The sequence below is a fragment of the Amborella trichopoda genome, chromosome 5, assembly GCF_054954075.1.
Source record: "Amborella trichopoda isolate Santa Cruz 75 chromosome 5, AtrichopodaSantaCruz75HAP2 v2.0, whole genome shotgun sequence".
Taxonomy (NCBI): domain Eukaryota; kingdom Viridiplantae; phylum Streptophyta; class Magnoliopsida; order Amborellales; family Amborellaceae; genus Amborella; species Amborella trichopoda.
In genome coordinates, this window is record NC_142340.1 from 16,277,208 (window position 1) to 16,292,128 (window position 14,921).

Genomic DNA, 14,921 nt, shown 5'->3' on the forward strand with positions numbered 1-14,921 from the left:
TGATCGATTTTTTTTTGTAATCCATGATCGAATTTTTTTTGTAATCCATGATCGAAATTTTTGTAATCCATGATCGAATTGTTTGTTTTTTTTTTTTTTGCAATACATGATCAAATTTTTTGTAATCCATGATTGAATTTTTTGAAATTTGTTTTTTTTTTTTTTTGTAATCCGTGATCGAATTTGTTTTTTTTTTTTTTTTTGTAATCCATGATAGAATTTTTTGAAAATTTGTTTTTTTTTTTGTAATCCATGATCGAATTTTTTGTAATCCATGATCGAATTTTTTGCAATCCATGATCGAATTTTTTGTAATCCATAATCGAATTTTTTGTAATCCATAATCCATGATCGAATTTTTTGTAATCCATGATCGAATTTTTTGTAATCCATGATCGAATATTTTGTAATCCCTGATCAAATTTTTTGTAAATTTGGGATTTTTTTTTTTAATCCATGATCGAATTTTTTGAAAATTTGTTGTACTCTTGTTTTTTTTTTTTTTTTATCCATGATCGAATTTTTTGAAAAATGATGATTTTCCTAAAAGATGTGAAAATCGTGACCAGGTTTTGATTATCATGAGGTATTAAACCATATTTTTAATTTTTATTCTTAAAGTTTTTGTTGAAAAAGTTGTATGTTGATAGATTACTTATGCAAAAAAATGCATGTTAGTATATTTTTAATGCAAAACTGTATTGTTTTTAATTTGTTGTTAATGCATTTTTGAGTTGGAATGACTGATGTTAGGTGGCTATGTGAAGAATTGTTTTTATTTGTTTTTTTTTTTTAGTACATGGTCAATTTTTTTTTTAAAATCGTGATTTTCTGAAAAGATGTGAAAATAGCGACCAGGTTTTAATTATCATCAGGTATTAAACCATATTTTTAATTTTTATTGTTAAAGTTTTATTTGAAAAAATGCATGTTGATACAATATTTATGCAAAAAACATACATGTTATTATATTTCTAATGCAAAACTGTATTATATTTTTAAGGTAGTTTTGCATTAAAAATGTATTTTTAATTTTAAAAATTTTGAACGCAAAAAATACATGTTGTTAAATTGTATTATCGTGAGGAATTAAAGTGAATATCATTATAAAAAAATCGTGGCATATATGACAATTATATTAGCCTGCATTTTTTCACTTTTATTATTAATTTTTTAATGCAACAAATGTAAGTTCTTGATAATTGAGTTGTAGCCATGTTTGGAGCTTGCATTTTGTATTATATTATCCTGTATGTTTGTAATTGATATGTACGAAAATATTATTGTCAATAGAAGTATTTTGCAATAACAAATAACAACAAATATAACTACATGAACTACCCCAACATATTATCACTACACATGGTGATTATTTTTCTTGTGAATTGTCAGGTTAATTTTTAACTTTTTACATATTAAAACAATTGAATCATGTCAAGATCTGCAAAAGACCTTGCATAGCAACATGGGGTCAGACTTGATCCCAACAAAAAAGATAAAATTATTTGTAATTACTGTCAAAGAGTGATAAGCAGTGGGGTACATAGGTTCAAGCAACACTTTGCAGGGGTTAAGGGAGATGTTTCTGCATGCAGTAGTGTCCCTAGTAATATGAAAAAACAGATGGCGGCATTTCTTAATGCTAACAAAGGTAAAAAAATTGCCAAACATAGGATGAATGAGGAGATAGCTAGTTTATACACGCCATCAAGCAGGAATGATACAGAAGAGCAATATAATAATGACCTAGAAGAGCAATATAACAATGACCTGGACATGGCCACAAGAATGAGTTTACATGAATAATATCAAAGGGAACGTGGGTTTAGAATGCCCGGTGGGTTTAGCTCAGACATGTATGGTGGGTCTAGCTCAGACATGTATGGCGAGCCAAGCTTAGACATGCATGGCGGGCCCAGGTTGAGTATGTATGGCAGGCCCAGCTCAAATATGTATGGAGGGGTTGGTGGCAGTATGTGTCAACAAGAATCAAACGTTGAAGAAATAGTTCCTAGCTTATCTAGGAGTACCAGTATTGCAGGTCATGGTCGTATAGACTTATTTCTCTCAAAGCCTAAGTCACAACAGATGACCCTAAAAGGCATGGTTAAAAGTACAAGAAACATGTTGGGGAGATATGTTGGTAAATAGTTCTACGATAAAGGGATTCCCTTTGATGCAGCCAATAGCCCATATTTTCCACCTATGGTCAGTGCAATCCAGAGAGCCGGGTATGAGCTCATTGAGCCAATATTAGATAAAGACGTGGAGGAAGTTACAAAGTAGATTGAAGAATATAAACAGAGTTGGCCAAGGACGGGCATTACTCTCATGAGTGATGGTTGGTTGAATAAAGTTAGCAAAAAAGAGTTTTTAAACTTCTTGGCCTATTCCCCAAAAGGTACAGCTTTTTTGTCTAGCAAAGATGTATTAGGAACGAAAAAGGATGCCAACTTCTACGTACGACTATATGATCAGATAGTGGAGGAGGTAGGAGATAGCATGTAGTCCAGTTTATCACGGACAATGCGTGTGCATGTGTTTCTGCGAGCAACAAGTTGATGGATAAGAGGAAACATCTAGTATGGACTCCATGTGCTGCACACAACATCGATCTTATGTTAGAGGAGATCAGTGAGATCAAAATTGTGAAGGAGACTCTAGAGGAAGCAAGGTTGGTGTCGAGATTTATATACAACCACTCTAAAATATTATTTCTGTTTAGAGAACACTCTAAGAAAAAAGAGATAATCAGGCCTACCATAACCTGCTTTGCGACCAATTACTTAGCTGTAGACTCTAATCGGGAATCTAAAGATGTATTAAAGAGATTGTTTTCCTATGAAGAGCGGCTAAATGACCGCATCTCGAAGTCCAGTACGAGTATAAAAGTGGACAACATAGTCTCAAATAGGAGGTTCTGGTCTCGATGTTCCAGTGTCGTAGAGGCCACTGCCCCTTTGGTCACGATGTTAAGAATGGTGGATGCTGACAAGAAAGCTACCATGGGCATCCTTTATGAAGGTATCAAAAGAGCGAAATCAGCTATTGGGGAGAAGTGTAGTTTTGTTAGCAAAGTGATCGAGATTATAGAACAGAGGTGGAACACCAAATTTGGACATGCAATTCGTTATGCTGGTAAATATATATTTATATCATTAGAATGTTTCATTTTAAATGATTTTTTTATGAAATTGTAAATGACAATTTTCTATCTATTTATTTGATAGGTTACTACTTCAACTCAAAATTTTTCTATTTGATACCTAAACATCCCTACAAGATTATGGAAGGGGCCAGATACATTATTGCAAGGTCGGAGAGAAGCCAGCGAAACCAAATAACAGCAATACAAGAGGTATTATTTAATGTTTGGGTAAGAACTTTATTGAGTTATATTTGTGAGGAATAATGCACTAAAACGAAATATATTTGTTTTAGCTTGCTATGTATAGGGATGTTATAGGATCCTTCGGAACTAGACTTGCTAGGAATTCTTGAACTAAGATGGATCCAGATTATCCCCTAGCTAATATTTTATTCATTCATATATTTAATCTTATGAATTGTTCTTGCCCTTACAATGCTTTTTGCATTTTAATACAGCTGAATGGTGGGAGATATATGGTACTGATGCACGTCACCTAAAGAGGATAACAATCAAGATGCTCTCCCAGACATGTTCTGCTATTGGCTGTGAGCGCAACTGGAGTACGTTCCAATGGTTGCACACTACTAGGAGAAATCGACTCGCTTCGGAGAAGCTTCATAAACTAGTCTACGTTCATACAATTTAAACCTCCGAGAGCGACAAATAAGAAGAAAGCTTGAAGACTATGGGCCGATAGACTTAGACACAATATTTGTCACAGACATAGCAGACCAATGGGTATTAGAAGAGGAGGAGCAAGTGTTGCACAAGAGAGCGTTCCTTGAGGCTATCAGTGAGGAAGATTTTGAAGAAGGTGATGAGCAGCATGAAAGAGGAAGCAGTCAGCCAACGTATCCACAATTCGTCGGAGATGTTGGTGATATTGCACCTAATGAGGGAGAGTGGAAAGGGGGTCTAAGGGAAAATGAGAGAGATGATGATTCCGATGCCACCCTATCCCTGCCATATTATTCACATATCGAGTCCCAACAGCAACAGGGTAGGGATGAAGACGACAATGTAGGTGAACATGAAGGATGGACAAGCATCGAGGATTTTGGATTGGGAACACAACATAACACTAACACTCAGGGATTTGGATATAGTCAGAATCCTGCTAATATCGATGATTCATTTTTAGATCGAATCAATGAATTGTCAAACGAATTCAATCAATGGCACTAGCGTGACCAAGAAGAAGAACGATGTCGTCTGTCATTTTATTTTTAGATCATATGTTACTAATTGTATGCTTTATTGTAGTCCATGTATATTGATATACTTATTCCATGATAATTATATGTTTATCCTTTTGTGTGACGTAAATTAAATGGTAAATAGTAGTTCATGTAAGGAAAGAACATATCAATATTCTCATATTCATGCAAAGAAATGAAAATTCTTAATGGAGTACCTTCATTTTTATTGAATTCCTAAAAAAAAATATTTATAATGAATTTTAATAATTTTTTCGGATTTTTTTTAAGCTTTAATCTGACCGATTCACCCGATTCCTGATCCGGATCGCCGATTTACCGATCCGGATCGGTTTTTGAGGTGCCCGATCCACTTTTTAAACCATTGATTTGTCCTGTAGCAAAAAAAACCAGCGAGCATTTTTCTCTTAGTTTTAATAAAAGTTTTATTCCTTTTGACCTTATACATTGTGATATATGGGGAGCATATTCCACACCCACACACACTGGTGCACGATATTTTCTCACCATAGTTGATGACTTTAGTCGTTGTACATGGACATTTCTAATGAAATTGAAATCTGAAACATTTTCTTTTATTAAACTTTTTTATGCCATGGTCCAAAACCAATTCGGTTTAACTGTCAAAACTATTCTTTCTGACAATGGAATTGAGTTCCTCTCCCACCAATTGCAAGCTTTTCTTCTTGAAAAAGGGATTCTTCACTAGCAATCTTGTATTGACACACCCCAACAAAATGGAGTGGTGAGCACAAACACCGTCACTTGCTTGAGAAAGCTTGAGCACTTCGCCTTCAAGCAGGACTTCCTACTATTTTTTGGGGTAAGTGCGTATTAACAGCCACCTATCTCATCAACAAACTGCCTTCACCACTTCTTCAAGGAAAATCTCTGCATGAAATTTTGTTTCATCGCAAACCCAACTATAACCACATTTGTGTGTTAGGTTGTTTATGTTATGCTCATATCAAAACATCCGACAAATTTAGCCCTCTTACTCACCGCTACATATTACTGGTTATCCCTATGGTCAGAAGGGTTACAAGATTTATGACCTTGATGATCAAAAGTTTTATGTCAGCCGAGACATTACCTTTCATGAAATGGATTTCCTTTTTCTTTTCAAGGAGGTCCCCATTTCATCCCCCATCAATCAACCTTCCACACCTCTCCCCATCATTGAAGACGTTGACATCTCTTCTCCAGCTATTAAGCTGCTTCACCTCCACCACCAGCTATTGATGTTGCTCCACCACCACCAACAGCTGTTGACGCTGCTCCACCATCATAAACCCCCACCACTTCCACTCATTCGACACCACCCACATTACTATCTCTGCCGATTCCCCCTCGCAAATCCAACCGGCCCCATTAACCACCTAACTGGCTCACCGATTACTCATGTTCTCCCGCCATCTCTTCTTCCAACAGCCTAGACAGTCACTCTTCTTTGCTGGTCCCTCACACATGTACTTCCTACCCGCTCTCAAATTCCATTTCTTAAAATAAATTTTCTCCTACTCATCAAGCTTTTCTTGCCTCCGTTAGTACTAATCATGAACCAAGGACTTTCACATTTGCCATGAAAGATGCTCACTGGAGAGATGCTATGGCAGCAGAAATACAGGCTTTAGAAGCTAATCATACATGGATAGTCACTCCCTTACTCACTCTATAAGCATGCCATTGGATGTAAGTGGATGTATAAAATCAATTACAATGCTGATGGGAGTATTGAGAGATACAAAGCTCGACTGGTTGCGAAAGGCTTCACCCAAACTGAAGGCATAGATTATCATGAGACATTCACACCCGTGGCCAAACTGGTCATTGTTCGTTGCTTACTTGCCGTTGCATCTACACGAAATTGGCCGTTGTTTCAACTCGATGTCAACAACGCTTTTCTCCATGGAGACTTAGCTGAAGAATTCTACCTGCAACTTCCTCCTGGTTTCTCTCGTAAGGGGGAGCATGAAGAACATCTAGTTTGTCGGTTAACCAAGTCGTTATATGGCTTAAAACAAGCTTTCAAGAACTGGTTTGCCAAGTTCTTCACTGCCCTTCTTCAAGCTGGCTTCCAACAGTCTCCGGTTGATCACTTTATGTTTACCTTGAAGGACAATGATCGACTGACTGTTGTCCTTGTTTACGTCGACGACATCATCATCACCGGCAATGACTCTTCTAGTATCAATTCCATCAAAGCATTTTTGCATAACAAATTCAAGATCAATATCTTGGATCACTTAAGTATTTTCTGGGCATAGAAGTCACCCGATCCAAAGGCGACATCTTTCTATCTCAAAGAACGTACACCCTTGACATTCTAGCCGAATCTGATCTTCTTGGAGCAAAACCAGCTGCATTTCCCATGGAACAAAACCTAAAGCTTAAATCCGATGATGTCCTCCTTCCAAATCCATGCTCCTATTGACGTTTGGTTGAAAGGCTTATATACCTAACAATCACGAGACCGGATATCACTCTTTCGGTTAATACCCTCAACCAATTCTTGCAGTTACCATGCCAACCTCACATGGATGCCGCTACCTGCATCCTCCGCTATCTAAAAGCTAGCCCTGGTCAAGGTATTCTTTTGGTAGCTTCAAACAATTTCCAATTATCTGGCTACCCAAATTTCGATTGGGTAGCTGCTCCATCACTCGTCGCTCAGTTACGGGTTACTACTTTTCTTGGAAACAACCCCATTTCCAGACACAAAGAAACATAGTACTGTATCTCGCTCCTATGCCGAAGTAGAATACCGAGCTATGGCGACAACCACTTGTGAACTAATTTAGCTTAAGTATCTCCTTCGTGACTTGGGAATTGCACATGGCCAACCCATGCACCTTTATTGTGATAATCAAGCAGCACTACACATTGCCTCTAATTCAGTCTTCTATGAGCGTACCAAGCACATAGAGCTAGATTGTCATGTTACTAGAGAGAAATTACAAACAGATCTCATCCAAACTCATTATTTCTGCACCAACAATCAACGCGCTGATATTTTCTCTAAACCTCCTGGCAAAGAGCAATTTCTATATCTTCAAAGCAAGTTGGGTGTTCTTGACCCGCACACTCCAACTTGAGGGGGAGTATGACAGCTAACCTTGATTTTGTCAAGATTACCAAGAGAAGAAGCCGTTGTAACTGTGTAACTATTTTTTGATTTTTGAATTCCCTTCTTCTGTGGGATTCTCTTGTTATACCTTTTATATATTTATACGTTTCCTTTTTTACTAGAATATATATACTCAATTCAGAGTTTACAATATCTCTCTCTCAACCTTTCTCTCTCATGGTTGGACATTCATATAATCTAAGAAGCAAGGCTGCTTGGGGATGAAATGCATGGAGATCGAAAGGAAATTAGTGCCTTGCAAAGCCGGTAAGACAATCACAACATTGTGATTCATGGAGTTGGTGGAGTATTAATATGCATGTCATTCAACTGGAGAATTACATTTAGGGCATGTTACAATCAATATTAAGTGTAACTACAAAGGGCAAAGTGGGATAGTCATCTATGATAACACTATAAATTTATGTGAAAGTAGAAGGGCACGTCAAATTTAAACAACTAAGAAGGAAACGCATTCTCTCATGAATTGGGGTTGGCAAGTGGTTTGATTTTCTCGAACTTGGGATTCGGCCATATACGCTTAAAAATTGTATTAAAATATACTTTTTATTCTCAAACAATTGTTTTCAGAATGATTTAATTTCATAAACTTATTTAAATATTTTAAACTTTACATACTATTTTTTTAGATTTTTTATCTCTTTTTTTTTTTTTGTTAAGTTGGCCAAGTTTGCCGAGCTGAGCCACCAACTCAGTTGTTTATACTCGAAACCAGTGGGTCTCTCTTTATACCCTCTAGTCTGATTTTTGAAACAGTAATCTAGACATAGGTTACTATTTTTGCTATTTGAAATCATCTCAAATTTCGAACTGCTTGATTATCCATGCATATCACTAAGACTGCTAACAGCCTCTCATTTTACTTTACCAATGATTTAAGAGTTTCCTTTAATGAACAAAGTTTGAGCCCTTTGGTTTAGTTGTTGATACTCAATGGACCAACCAATTTAGAAGCAGGGTGAACTAATACTATTGAACTCAATGAGGTTGAGCTAAGTAAGTAGGACTGCCCAATTCAAAGGGGGCTTACTTTAATTATCAAACCCAATCAAGAGAGGTGATATGTCAAACTCAAAGGTTTAAATTCTCATTGTTAATATTAATTACATTGTGGTTAACAATCACAGTCATCCTCTTATATGAGTTGCTGAATGGTTATTGACTACTTTGCCAAGTTTATTTGACAATCCAAGAAATTACAAATGATCCAAAAGTTATATAAATACGAAATTCAAACACACACGTACCATGGGTCTTTCTTTCGCGTCTACGATAAAAAATAGAAAGCGTGTTTTCTACTTTGCAACATATGCCTTCGTCTCCTTCGTTTTATAATCGCAATGGTATTTTATAATCTAAAAAGATCTCAAACGGAAACCTCTCCAAATTATGATATACACTTTTTAAAATTAAAGATCGGTGAAAATTAATGGGGTCCGTCAAATTGTAGTTAAAAAAAAAACCAAATCTAGAGAGATCAAGGTTATTTGAGAACCGTTCGAAGATCTGGCTCAAGATTGAAATTAAATTAATTTAAAAATTACAAAATAAAGAAATAAGAGAAATAAGAGAACTTACCAAGCCGGACCATTTAGCCCCCCACACTTGAAGACCTAGAGTCGGTGCTCGTATCAAGCCCTCAGTTGTTTATATTGTGCTCCCTCACTTTTTATTGAAGAATTAGGTTAATAATTGTTTGGGTTCAATAATTGTTGGAATTGAATATGCGGTTTCACCTTAAATTAAGATATTTGAAGGCCTAGAGCTTTTTTTAGGGCTAGGGTTTCTTAGCCCTTTATGATTGTACCAAGGGTTTTTAGGGTTTAGAATAGCTTAGGTTTTCTCTCTCAAGGGTGTTTCTTTCTTTAGGATTAGTATGCGATTATGGTTTCTACAAAGGCTTGAATGAACAGTTTGGACCGTTTTTTTGCCCTCACATAAACTGTAATATGCATCCAAAAGTATATTTAAACAGTTGGTTTAACTGGTTAAAGGCGGTAGATGCAAGATAGGCCGTTGTCCAGAACATTTGAGTCAGACAACACATGTTATGGCATTTGGGACAAAACTAGGTCTATTTGATCTAATTGGCAGATACTCTGGCATCTGGAAAATTTGTCAAAACGTCACATATTTGGCGTTTGGATCATTTTGCCATTTTTAACAACAATTTTCTACAAGGCATAACTTTACGTATATCAAATTTGGGTTTTCTTTAGAATGTTGGAAAGATCTTGATCTCTGCTACAATATAGAATCAAATTGGGTTGGTTTTGAGGGTCTTCAAGGTTAAGACTTTGATGCAGGGAGAAAAAATAATAAATAAAAAAATAAAAAACAAAATAAAAGTTTGAGAGATAATACCTTCTCTTTAGGTCTGCAACGGAATCCACCCCAAAAGATCTTTTCACTTTACTCAAATTCAATTCTCTTCTATTACAAAGAAGTGACATCTTACATTTAAATACACTTAGAAGAAAAATAATAATAAATAAATAAAAATCTACACAAATATTCTCTCTTCCTCTCAAGTTCATGTCTCCCTCATCTAACCACCTCAAAACTCACGTCTCCCTTATTAAACCATCTCAAGTAAACTTTATCCTAACTAAACCTAATTAACATTTCTCTCTTTAAAACTAATTATCTCAAGTAAGCATTATCCTAACTAAAATTAATTAACATTATCTCTTTAAAACCAACTTAATCCATTGTCTAATATTAAAACCAGCCATATCCCTAAAACAACTCACACACTACCAATTCATTAGAAAACTCATGCACTACCCTATTCATTAAAACAAAAATTAATCCATAAAATAAGATAAAATTAAATTTTGATAACCCCTATTTTTATTTGCATTAGACTTTTACGCATCGGTTTTCAGTTCCTAAATGTTCGGTCCATGGAAAAAGGGCACTGTGGTGTCAAATAAAAGTTTTAAAACCTTTTCAAGATAAATCTAGGGCTCAGGAACTCAAGACAAATGGCTAATTACAAAATGCGGTGTCTACATACTTTAGAATCTAAAGGTTTTAAAATAAGAAAAAGTTTATATAGAGCTGAGGCTCTAAACAATCAAATCAGAGCCCACCTAAAAAATTCCATTAGAAGAGGTTGTTTTGATGCCCAAATATCCTCATATTGATCATCTCGACCTCAAGATACATGGACATGAGAAAAAAAAATAGATTTCAAGTTTTGAAAATGGTGCATCTTGTAACGCATTTTTGAACAATCAATTTTTAGGATTTTCAAGTTTTTATATATCTGCTAGTTCTACATTATTATTGAAGCTTTAAATTTTATAATTAAACATAAAAATATATTTTAAGGCTATCACAAAGATGTCAAGTATTGAAACTATATTTCTCTACACTATTTGAAGGTACGCTTTACTTTGATTGTTTAGAGCCTTGGCCCTCTACAAACCACACCCTTAAAAAGAGGCCCGACTATGGCAGAATATATAAAATGCAAATTTAATAATATAGGAGTGGAAATAATAATTAGTTAATAAATGGCCAAGAGATACCCAAACGAGATTACTTTCAATATATTGGATCAACAATCAATGAGAATGGAGAGATTGAGGAAGATGTTCCTCATAGATATAATGTTGGATAGATGCAATGGAGAAGTGTTTCTAGAGCCATATGTGATCATCGCATACAATTGAAACTGAAGAGGAAGTTCTATATGACAATTGAAGGCTAGTTATACTTTATGGGATGTAATATTGGGCGGTCAAGAAACAACATATTCATAGAATAATTATAGCTTAAATGAGGAAGTTCTGGCGGACAAGTGATAAGACAAGAAAAGATAGAATTCAGAATGCATACATTTAAAGGAACTTGGGAGTAGCTACAAGAGGTGATAAGATGGTGAGCAAAAGACTTGCATGGTTTGGTCATATTCAGAGCCAACCTAGAACAATATCAGCTAGGAGGGGTGATTTAATTATAGTAAAACACTCTAAAACGACAATCTGAAGGCCCAAAAGGACATAGATCGAAGTAGTGAGAAGAGATATAGTGACTTGTCGTTTGACTGATAATATGACCCTTAATATAGTGGAATGGCAAAACATGATTTGTGTAGCCAACCCCAAATAGTTGGGACAAGACCCGAATGATGATGAGAATAATGATTTGCAGATTTAGGTTAATTTCAAGGCTTTTACAATTCATAAAAGCCCCTCGAAATATGATATATATATATATATATATATATATATATATATATATATATATATATATATATATATATATATATATATATATATTTAGGCTTTTTTTTTTATTATTTTTACATATGCTGTTTTAACATTGTTAATTGTAACTTGAAAGAGCTTTATAAATTATATTTGTAAAAGTTCTTAAAAGGTAAATCTAAAAAAATAAAAAAAAACAATTTTAAGAAGAAGAAATAAATTTGTTTGGTGTAATCTTTTTCTTCGTTTTTGTACTTTTGGGATTTAAATTGTAACTTGCAAGGGCTTTTATATTTGGGCAATGTTTGTGTTAAGGTACTTCTTATATATAAAAGTAAGGCATAACTCTAAGTATTGCCTAGAGATATAGTCAGGTGTCGTATATCTTATGATGGCTTGAAAATATATTTCCATCACTCGTTATAAATTTTGAAATTTCAATAATATAGATCGATGAGATCTATAAATACTTGAAAATATTAAAAATAGACGATCCAAATAATTTATTATAAGACACACTATTTTTAGGACAAAAATAGACGATCCAAATAATATTATACAAGGCGCACTATTTTTAGGACTTAAAACTTTTTTTGTTCTTTCTTTTTCTTCATACTCTATGCATATAAGGGTCCAGATGATCAAATTGGAGGGTTTTCTAAGAGCACTTTTTTCTTAATGATTTTTGAGGTGCACTTTACTGAATAGCATAATGTTGACAGTTTATATATACTCTTTTCTTTATATTTTGTAAAAGCAACTAAAAAAGATGAACTGAAATTCTAAACCTAAGCAAAACAAAATATCGAAAGATAGTAAAACAAAAAAAATACCCACAAAGAAAAGCACAAAAAACAATTGAAGTTTATCAATTTTAATACTAAAATCAGAATTAGCACATCCAAGAACTATAAAAATTAAAGAAGGTTTTTATAAAGAGGGAAGCGATAGAGAGAGGATGATGGAAAAAGTAATGAATAGAAAAAGAGAGAATGAGCAAAGAGAGAAAACAGAAACAGGGAATGTTGGAGAAAGTAGAGACAGAGGATGAGAAAAAAAAGAGTAAGTGAGGGAGAGTTGAGAGAGGCTGATCTTCGTTTCAGAGTTTGGAAACCATTACTATAGGGAATTTGAAAACCATTGCAAGCATTAGTTTTTTGGACATGCAACTTTTCAACCCTTTCTAAGGGGTGATTTTGATATACACACCTTTACAAACCATGCAGTTTTTTAAGGGATTGTATAATATGAGACCATTGACCTTTGTAACGAGGTCACAAGCAATTTTAGCCATCCAATTTCAAATTCGACGGCTAGAGAGGTGTCATATAAAGTTTGAAATTTTTTTCTTTGAATTATCAACCACCTGATATGAAATCTGATGGACAAAAGCAATTATAACCTCCGTGTACCAAAAGTAATTGATCTCTTTGTATACTTTCTTTTTATTTAAACACAAAGTTAAGAGAGTTTCGTACAAACTTCAATTATATAGGTTGAAAGATTTTAGGGAAGAGATAGGAAAAAGAGATGGATCTAAGGAAAAAGAGAGGGATTTAAGGAAAGAGAGAAGTGAGGTAATTTATGAAAGGGAAAATTACAAATAACTCTCAAGAATAGATTTCCTATGCAACTTACCACCAACCAAATTTTTTTCTCACTTTTTATACCAAATTTAACTTTCCTAGAAAATATCCCCAAGTCATCAAAAAGGTAAAATGAAGACCAAAATACCCTCCGAAAAGCATGCCGTCCAGCATAAAATGGGGGCAGTTCGACACTTTGAGCATGTGGTCCGGCACAAAATGCGGGCGGTATGACACTTTGCTTCTAAAAAACATGTAGCGGTACAAAATAGGGACATTCCGACACTATGGGCATGCTTTCTAGCACAAAATGGGGGCGCTTCGGCATTTTGGGCTTTTGGAAAGCTTATTGTTCGACACAAAATAAGGGGTGATCCAACACTTTGGGGATGCATTCCAGCACAAAATGCGGACGGTCAGGCACTATGAGCATTTTCATAAAAAAAATATGACTTTTTTGACTTGGGGGTATTTGCTAAAAAAGTTCAATTTGGGCAAAAAGTTGCTAAAAAAAACTTTGTTGCATTAGGTTGTCTAGAAAGTCTTATTTTTGAGATTTAGGAGAGAGAGTTTATAGATTTTGGTAATGAATATGGAGGGACAGATTTGAGGAGAGTGAGGCAAAATTAGTAATAAAAAAATAAATGCCTCAAAAATAGGCAAGGTCCCCTTGTTGCTTAATATAAAGTAGAGAAAATTATGCTCATGTTCCTTATAATTAACGTCATCGAAAATTTACCCAAATGTTTTTTATTTTTACATTCGTACATTTTTTGTCTCAAATTATTTTAGAGAGACCAAATTGTTCATAATTTGGTTATTAAAGATTCAAAATTCAAATTTATATAGTTCTAAAATTTAGTTGTTTTTATAATTTTTGAATTTTGAATATTTGAGAAGTTTTTAGCAAATAAATTTTTTTTTTCAATTTTTTGATTTTTTAAGTCTTAAATTTGTAAATAAAAAAATGAAGTTTTTTGGGCTAAAAACTTTAGGATTTAAAACCCAAAAATTCCAAAAAAATAAAATTTTGAGATACATAAAATTTGGATATTAAAAATCTAAAAACTGTACAATTATGAAAATTTTGGGTTAAATAAATTTTTAAATATTCAAAATTCTAAAAATTGTAAAAACTAAGAAGTTTTAATGCTCAAAATTTATTTATATATTTAAAATTTATAAAAATAAGTAAAATTAAAAAATGTGATAGTTTTGGTGGGGGCAATTTAAACCTTTTAAAAAATTGGAAAGAATTGGATACAAGCGTAAAAAAAATAATATTTCGATGCGAACAATAGTTTCATGTGGGCAGGAGCGCATTTCTATAATATGTAGTCCAGCGGTATAAAGCATCGATGGATGCAAATAGGTAGTCCATTTAAAAACAATTGTAACTAACAGTCCAAATGTTTACTTAACATAATTATTATTTTTAGTTATTTTATTTTTTCATATTTATGATGCTCATATTAAAAACTACATCTTCAATAAAAATTAAGATCAAATTATATTTAAAAAATATATTTCTTACCAAGCCCGCATTTCTACAATATGCGGGCTGGCCGCATGATGTAGATAACTGTTATTAAGGATACGCGC